Source organism: Oreochromis niloticus, linkage group LG23 (genome assembly GCF_001858045.2).
Source record: "Oreochromis niloticus isolate F11D_XX linkage group LG23, O_niloticus_UMD_NMBU, whole genome shotgun sequence".
Lineage (NCBI taxonomy): Eukaryota > Metazoa > Chordata > Actinopteri > Cichliformes > Cichlidae > Oreochromis > Oreochromis niloticus.
In genome coordinates this window covers 1,923,966-1,933,404 of record NC_031986.2, presented here as the reverse complement: position 1 = coordinate 1,933,404, position 9,439 = coordinate 1,923,966, and positions in this window count along the sequence as shown.

Genomic DNA, 9,439 nt, shown 5'->3' with positions numbered 1-9,439 from the left:
ACTATTGGACAACAAAACCTCCTCATGGTTAATCAATGCTAACCACCGCGTAGCACAGAGATGATCAGGGCTTTAACAAACTCTGGCTTTAAGCCTAAACTTTGATGTAGGAAACTCAAAGTAATCCGAGTTTGTTCAACCAGCTCTGAAGTAATACTAGAAAATAATAAAAAGCCATGATTAATGGATCAAGGAAATAGAGAAAGAGGAGAGCTTTGGTCTGAGTCCATTGGAGTAAAGAAAATCTGAATGCCTGCCAATGCTGAGCGTGATATTTATCTGAAGTAAGAGGAGTGGAGAAAGAAGTCATTGCTATCTACTCTTTCATCATTTATCCTATTTTCCTTAAGAGATGATAAAGCTACAGTCTTGCTGGACTTCTTCTGTATATTAGATTTGTTTTTAAAATCACTCAATCAGCTGTAACCTGACAGGAACTGGTGACACTCGCTGTCAAATATGTATAAACAATATGAGCCAGTCCTAACAAGTAGGACTTATTGTTTTACAATTGAGAAGATGTCTAGCTTTGAACATTTTATTCAATTCAATTTTAATTACCAGTCAATCAGTAATTATCTTGTATCTTTACAAGTAAACACTCTACAATAATACAAAGAAAACCCAACAATTAGTATGTACTTGGCGACAGTGGGAAGGAAAAACTCTGTTTTAACAGGAAGAAACGCGCAGCAGAGCCAGGCTCAGGGAGGGGCGGGGCCATCTGCTGTTGGAGGTAAGGGAAGGAAGACAGGACAAAGACAAAGCTGTGGAAGAGAGCCAGAGATTAATAATAATTAAAAAGGTTGTGTGTAAACACACAGTGACAGAGTATATAAAGTCATATTTCAAAGTAAAATCCAGTCAAAATGCAAAGTTCATCCTTACTCAGAAATATTCACGTACTTCCCAACATGATGCTAGCTAGTAAAAGTGTTGCTTCAGTGCAACCCGTCACAAGACAAGATGAAAAATATTTGCCATTAATCAGTCTTGTGTGTCTAAAGCTTGACATTTTTTCTGTGCAGTGATTATCAGACTCATGTGGAGTCACAGACTGCATGGAGACCGTAACATTATAGAACAACAGATCTTTTGGGATGCTGCTATGAGGAGATCTTGTTCCTATATTTTTATGTCATAGTTGTATGAAACATTTGGCAGATGTGCAGGGAGAGATCAGGAGAAGATGTTACCAACGTGCTGCACCAGCCAGATTTTATTTGTAAGTGAAAAGCTACTAAAAGCTTGCATGTCTTAAAGCTAGCTGTTAGTCAGACATCAGACAGCACATGTTCTAATGTTGATATGGAGTCACCACATGGATTTAGGGGGAGGAAAAAAACATGGAACTAAAGCACTTTATCCTTTTAAAGTCAGCTGTCACAGCCAACTTCTAGTTGTTTCAATATGGACCACTGGCAGTTCAGGTATTCAAACCTCATGTCTACAGGCATCGCTGTGATAGAGGGAAGTGAATCAAGCACTTCCCATACATAGAATAGCATAGAATAGCATAGAATAGAATAGAATAGAATAGAATAGCCCTTTATTGTCATTGTATATGTACAACGAAATTATAGGTACTCCACACCAAGTGTGCGGGAGTAAAATAAAGACATCAGGAATAAATAGCAAACAGAAGAAATATATTCAGAGGAGGAATATATACAAATCAGTAGAAAGGCTCTCACACATTGGAGACCAAAGTGTTTGGAAGCAGTACAAAAGGACTTGGTCTGGGTATAGAGTCTGTGTGCTGAGGGTTACTCAGACTGTGGCTCACATTGGTGAGTGGGTGGGCAGGGGTGGGGTTTTGGAGTGTTTGTTGGCAGTCTGAATGGTCCAGGGGAAGAAGCTGTTAGTGAGTCTGGAGGTGTGAGACCTGACTGATCTGAGAGGACAACCAGAGGGCAGCAGATCAAGGGGTCAGCTGTGATGGTCCTGGTTTTTCTGAGACGGGAGGATCTGGTGATGGCCTCCAGGGGTGGCAAATTACCCTCTGTGCAGCCTTCCTGTTCTCAGTAGTGGCCTCTGCGTACCAAACACCCGGGCAGAAGGAGAGCACGCTCTCCACTGAGGCCAGCAGCTGCTTCCAGTACAGGTTATTCTTCCTCAGGAAGTGCAGTAGCTGCTGTGCCTTCTTTACCAGGACAGTGTTGTGGGTCCAGGTGAGATCGATGGAAATTTGGGTGCCCAGAAACCTGAAGGTGGAGACAGATTCCACCTGTTCTCCATTTATAATAAGAGGGGAGTGGACCTGTCTGTGCCTCCTGAAGTCCGTCAGGAGTTCTTGTGTTTTAAGAACGTTCAACTTCAGGTTATTTTCTGAGCACCAGTGGGACAAGTTCTCTACCTCTGCTCTGTATGCTGCTTCATCTCCATCAGAGATGAGCCAACCACAGTGGTGTTATGGGCATACTTGACGATGATGTTGGTTGCGTGGGTTGGTGTGCAGTCATGTGTGTACAGGGTGTACAGTAGGGGGCTGAGAACGCAGCCCTGTGGGGCTCTGGTGCCTAGTGACAGTGGGGGAGGGAGGTCGGGGCTGAGTCAGACTGATTGAGGCTGAAGAGCTTTTGTGTCATCAGTCCACAGAATATTTTTCCAGATGTGTTGGGGATCATCTAGATGTTCTTTTGGAAAATGTGAGACAAGACTGTGTGTTCTTTTTGGTCAGCAGTGGTTTCTCCTTGAACTCTCCCATGGAGGCCATTTTGGCCAAGTCGCTTTCTTATTGTTGAATCATGAACTCTGACCTTTACATGTGAAGCCTGCACTTCTTTAGATGCTGTTCTGGGCTCTTTCATGACCTCCTGGATGAGTGATCGATGTGCTCTTGGAGTAATTTTGGTAGGGCAGCCAAGGAAGGTTCACCACTGTTCCAAGTTTTCCCCATTTGTGAATTATGGCTCTCACCGTGGTTCAAGATTCAATATCTGCTGTATCAGCTTTCCAGGAAATGTGGTTGATCACAGTTCATTAATGATTTGGATAGCTTTTCTCCCTTAATCATTAAAATCATCATTTAAAACCTCTTTTTGTGTTTAGTCGGGTTACACTTTTCCACACCACTGTAAAAGCCTTTGGTGATTTTGAGTGACTGTGTCCATGAACTAAAGGCACATGTGATGTTCACACTAGGCACAATCCTGCAATCATGCTTTCAGTAAGCCGGGCAACACAAGGTGTACGAGAGACACACCCAGTCATGTCCTGTGCAGGCCTATTCATTCATGTGTTGGCATGCAATCGGACTTGAGTGGTGGCGAAAGCCAAACAAACGTTACCTGGCTCGTCTCAGTATGACTGCACTCACGACTTTTACACAAAAGTGACCACGGTGTGCACTTGAAGCCTGTAACAGTGGGACTGGTGTGAAGTGTTGCTGGCTGTCTAAGAGTGAACACAGGGAATGTCTTTATGACAGCTGAGAGCTAAGCAGGAAAAAAGACAGAACAACCTAAAAGAAAGCCTACACATCCACATTCCCTCAGATTAACAGAAAGGAGCAATGAACACCACAAGGGTCCAAACAAAGAAGAAGGTGGAAATGTTGTTGGGACTTAAAGCTGGTATTTGTGCAGCGTGCTATCATGAAATACAAATGTGAAAAAAACATCAGGTCCTCCTAAATCCTGCTTTATGTGCTTCATCTGAACCCTGACCTGAACCTCTTTGTCTGATCATGGAAACGAGTTCACATTGTGTAGGTTTGACATGTAAAATGTGCCTCGAGTGTTATGGTGTTTTTATGCAACCACATACCACAGAAACGGGACCAGTGTAGCCACGAGTCAGAAAGACTCCCTTCACCTTCATTCCACCCTTCCCCACCGACTACTACACGACATGTTTACTGTGTACACAAGCTGACAGAAATCTAGGCGTGGTCGCTGTCAGACATCAGGCTCTATCATTAGAAAACCGTCAAGCCCTGCTTCTATGATTTCAGCCTAATGCTTACTCTCACACGAGCTCTACCGCATAAACACAGGAAATGAGCATCGCTGTTGAGCAAATTATGAGTAGGTCTGTAGAAGTAGACAGTAACAGCGTGATTCTCAGCAGCTCATCTTACCATACTTGCCGAGGCTAAAGTTCTAAACGACAAACTAAAAATCAAGAAAATATCTTGGTGACTGTTCTTCGTCATGAAGCCTAATACAGGACAAACAGACGCCGTCTTTATTCGTCGTGATTTTGTAGGATTCACCTGAAAGCCTTTCCAGCACACATGATCCTGTCTGCTGTCTTTCATGCTTATAACTTAGTTGTAGTTACCTTCAAATGTTCAGCGCATCCAAACAGTAATGACGTATGAAGGCTTCCTACACACATGAGAAGATTAAGGCAGTGAATGTCAGATATGAGGCCAAATATGAGGCTTTGAACAGACTGACCTGTTGCTTTGCCTGACATGGTCAGAGAGGTTCATTACTGTGACTCATCGAGTCAGCGCTGTGGATTACTGCTGTCTGTGTTTTTTCTATTCCTGCCGTCTTCGTGTTTCATAAGCAAATGAAAGGAGTGGGACTGACTGAGTTACAGTGTGACGAGACTGAAGTGGGTCTCGTCCTCAATTATTAGCAGTTACATGCTGCTGGAGCTGCACACGTCCTGGGCAGATAGATACTTCTAAAGGCAACAGCTTCTTGTTTTAGCTTCATTTATGTTTGAAAGTGGATTTTACCGCCAGGATACAAAATAATAATTAGTCAGCTTTAGAAGCAGTGGGAATATGTTTGTTTTAGTCTCTGTGAGGGGCCGAGCTGCAGGCACTGTGGGCTTTATTTACCCCCAAATTAGAAAGAATATTTTAGAAAACATCTGTGAGGCTCTGGTCCCATAAAAGTTCAGAGGTCACGGTAACTTCACAAACAAACCAAACTGCAAACACGGAGTCAAAGGGGGCTGATGTGTGACTGACCAGACCACAGACAACAGCACACCAACCAACTCCAAAATAAACCAAATCTATGCTGTGGCAACACAGAAATACCCACAACATGAGATTAATACCACATATCATTATGTTACCATGGCGCCTGTTAAAGGTGTGAATATATTTGGATGAGAGCAGAGGTTTAAAACATGCAGTGCTCTCAAAGGACAACTGGCAAACTGGTGTGAGGGTCAAGGGTCCTCAAGGCTCACTGAGAGAGCAAAGGCCTCCCTGCAGTCTGATGCCAACAGAGATTAGCTGTAGCACAAACCTGTGAAAACATTACTGAGGATGTTAATCTGACGCAGACCCTCTCAGTCACACAGCAGTGTTCCCTGTTTGCAGTGGCACCTTCATCGGGATAATGTGTCCTGTTCTGAGGAACGTGGCAGGAAGTGGTTAGCGCTGTTGCCTCACAGCAAGAACATCTAAAGTTTGAACCTTGTCTGTTCTCTCTGTGCTTGTGTGGCTCTCCTCTGGGGTGTGTTGGAGGACTACATTAGCTGTGAGTGTATAAGGCAAGTATAGTTACAATGTAGCTCATCAGTAAGACTAGAAATACAAGCACATTAGAGCTTAACAGATGCTGCTGAGTGCTGATGGCTGATACCACAGAAGATTTTCACAGTCGGAGGTGTGCACTCTAAAAACCACCACACACACACACACACACACACACACACACACACACACACACACACACACACACACACACACACAGTGGTATGGCATGGTGCTGGTGCTGTGCCCAGTTAAGTCGTCTGTTTTCTCCCCTCAGCCACTATTAAATGTTAGGAAATATGAACAATAATTTGGAGCAGTAGAGAAGCCTGGTTCTGCTGGAGGTTTCTTCCTGTTAAAAGGGAGTTTTCCCTTCCCACTGTCACCCTGATGTGGCTGTCGTTGTGATTTGGCGCTGTGTAAATAAAATAGAATTGAACTGAACTGAACCCTGTTTGAGTTGCTGCAGTGTTAATGCTGAGCTGTCTCCCGGTGCCTCAGTCTTTAATTTCTGCCGTACTCTGATGCAGAGTAGATACTAACGAGCGCACTAAACAAATTCGATTGGTCTGTTGCTTTTGTGTACTTGCCAGTTTGAATTTGGGTGCACTGTAACAGATAACTTTGTTAATATCAAACAACTGTAATGGTAGCGACAGCAAACTGTGAGACTTATGCTGGTAAGTGCAATAGCAGGTAGTCGCAGATTTCGAGTGAAAACTACAGGACGGTGTTTCAGGCACTCAGGCCATCACTGTCCATAGGCAGAGCTCCTGACCTTGATCGTACTATGCTGCTGTTTATAGGCCAAACACTGAGAGGAAAGGAGGAATGTTCCATTCTCTTTTTACTTTCATTCAGAAGTGCCGTATGGAACTGGATTTACTCGCAGTGTTTTCAGTTAGCTGGAGCATAGAAGTCTTCTCTGACAGTTTTGGACACAGTACTGCACTATTGTGTTTTACCTTGTAAGTTGCAGTACAACATTCATCTTAGAAGTATCCTTGTATCTCAGTTAATCTGATTTAATCTAATATCTCTACTTGCTTAAAGAAGTCATGTCATAACCTCACACACCTTCGATAACTACACCAGAGCCTGACGCTGAAAGAGTATTGTGTTCAGAAAGCAGAACAGAACAAAGGCTATTGTTCTGTTGATGAGCAGCTGTTTTGGTTTGAAAAATATATCTGAAAAAGGACATCATTATTTTGCATTTTCACATGAAGCTGTGGATGTGGGTAATAGTAAATGACAAAGGTCTAACTACAGGACTTGATAGCCTTCCTGTGTTTTTCTCTTCTCTGTCTGATATCCTGGAGTTAACTCATTCTCGGTCTATAAACTCCTTTTTATGCTCCTCCTTTGAACAGAATTTCTAAGAAAACCAAACCTCAAAAATGTAGAATTCGTTTTCATAAAGCTCCAGTGACTTATTTAAACTCCAAGTCACTATAGCCTCTTTATCCAGTATGTAGTTTTGGCTTAGTTAAATAAGACAATCAGTTTATAGATACTGCAGCATGATCACTGAATGCATTTCATGTTAAAGGCAATGAAAAAGTGTAGCACAGTAGCAAAAACATTCTGGATGAAATACGATGAGTAGTTCTTATACTGTACTGCCCTACTCTACCTGAGCATTTGATTCAGTTCAGTTTATTAGCATAGCACCAAATCACAACAACAGTGTGCTTAATACAACAGGCCTTTTTCACTCTTTCAGCACTTTTTTCTGCACCCACGTGCTTTTTATGGAACATTCACAGTGTGATGACATTATCCCAGAACATACTGGGGTTTAGTTTGTTGCTTAAGGACACTTTTGCACACAGATTAGAGCAGCGAGCGATCAAACCACCAACCTTCCGATTAATAGATGCTCTACCTGCTCTACCTCCTGACCTACAGCTGCAATATTAATCACTCAGAGGAATGTGCTGACTTTTTTCAGAGTTTTCAAACACTTTAACGGACCATGTTTTACACATCGTTTTACGCAGATGGCCCCGCCCCTTCCTGACCGTGGCTCTGCCGGAGGTTTCTTCCTGTTAAAAAGCAGTTTTTCCTTCTCACTGTCAGCAAGTGCATGCTCAGAGGGAGTCGTCTGATTGTTGGGGATGCTAATGTCAGCATAGAAGCAACACTGAGAAAGAAAAATAACCAAAACTTGAAGTTGTTGATGGTAAACCTCGCTGTGCTGCTTCTCTTTAACTTTGCCATGTCTGAAGTCCTTTTGTTAGTCACCACCCAAGGCCACAGCATTTACGGTCCCAAGGTCAATAATTGACAGAGGATCATAATGGAAAGTTTAAATGTCCTCTGGGTTAATGTGTGGTGGAAAGCTGTGAAAAGAACCTGTAGTTAGATTTCACTTGTTCATCCACAGCCTCAGCAGCTATGCTCTCACCATCCATAAACCAAGTCCAGAAAAGTCCGGCTGCACTTCTGAGAACATTCCCATGCAAATGTCAGTGCACCGTGTGCTGCTTCCTGGGAATGTGAAACTGCTGGTTTAGCCGAAGCCATATAGAACACTGGAATAACAGGAAGGGGATAAGAGATGGTGAGAATAATTAAATAAGGGAAGTGTAATGGATTACACCAGGACTAAAAGCACTGCTGTGGATGCGAATCAGACACATTTGTGTGCGAGGTTCAGTAACGCCTGCAACACAGCTGATGCTTTTCACAGAGAGAGGCTGAAGCTGAGATGAAGCTGGTGAAATGATCCCCGGTGGCAAAGATCAGTTAACAAGCACCCTGTGTGGTCACGTTTGGCTCCTCGCCCACAGAGTTCAAACCCCACTCAATGTGTCTGACAAAAAATGATGCGTATGTGCGGTATTTGATTTTTTTTGTTGGTAAACACATCAGCAACCATGGTGAAACCATGCTAAAAATGGACATCGATCCAATCGTTCCCCAGATCCCCACGCTCATATGTTTTACACGTGCACCTGTTTGTGTTCGCATGGAAGCATTCGGTATCCTGTCTCTGTTACACCATCACGCCCATCAAAAATCTCTCTTGGCTAGATGTTTGATTACTGCAATTCTCTACTTAAGGACTTTGTCTAACATTCATGCACACGCTCACTCTGATGGAAGCATCAGGGACACCTCAGGGATGGGAGTAAGGCTGCTGCTGCTTCTGCTTGTCATACGAGCCAGTCTACCTATGAGCCACGGCAGAAGCCACAGTAGGAGCAGGGCCTACCTACTGTGTGGTCTTAGAATAGAGACACCTGTGACTTTGTTAACACGGTGGGAAACGGGGGTTTTAGGGTGCTCTGTCACTTAAGAAGCCGCTTTTCACAAGTGCTGAGAAACTCACCTTCACTTCCATCCCACACTGGCAAGTCGATTATGTTTGAAGCTTCAACATGCTCAGTTTGTTCAGAAACACAATTATGTGACCTGAAATATGTCATCCATAGTCTAGATGATGACTCCCTACAAATCCACACGTGCTCAAACACTGACTCTAACCCACATATGTTTTATTTAGGTACTGGGCTCTTTTTTAAGAACACTGCGTCAGTGTATTGCTCTGTTTATCTCACATCTTGTCATTAAAACGGGTCTGTGTGTGCCTTATCCATCAAAACAGTGTAAAAGAAGCATTTTGATACTGACTGATAAAGGAGTGGTCATTATTGGACTGTTCCAGACATGTGAGCCTCTCAGTAACAGCACTGTGCTCTTTGAGTGGAGTCGAGTCAATGTTTTACTTTGTGGGACTTTGATACCCAATCCCTTGGAGCCAGGATATGATGTCACGACATAGCGGAGGTGGGAATTGGATATGGCTGCTTACGTTTCACCGGTTCCTTCAGTTCACTATTTTAAGGATACTTGGAAGTAAATGGGATGTGGAGGAACAACTGTGTATGCAAACACTGGCATCAAGAAGTCAGTTAGTGCTGCCCATAAAGGAACCCTGCTGTGTAACAAACACCCTCTCCATTAAACTTTGATTGCTTTCCCCTC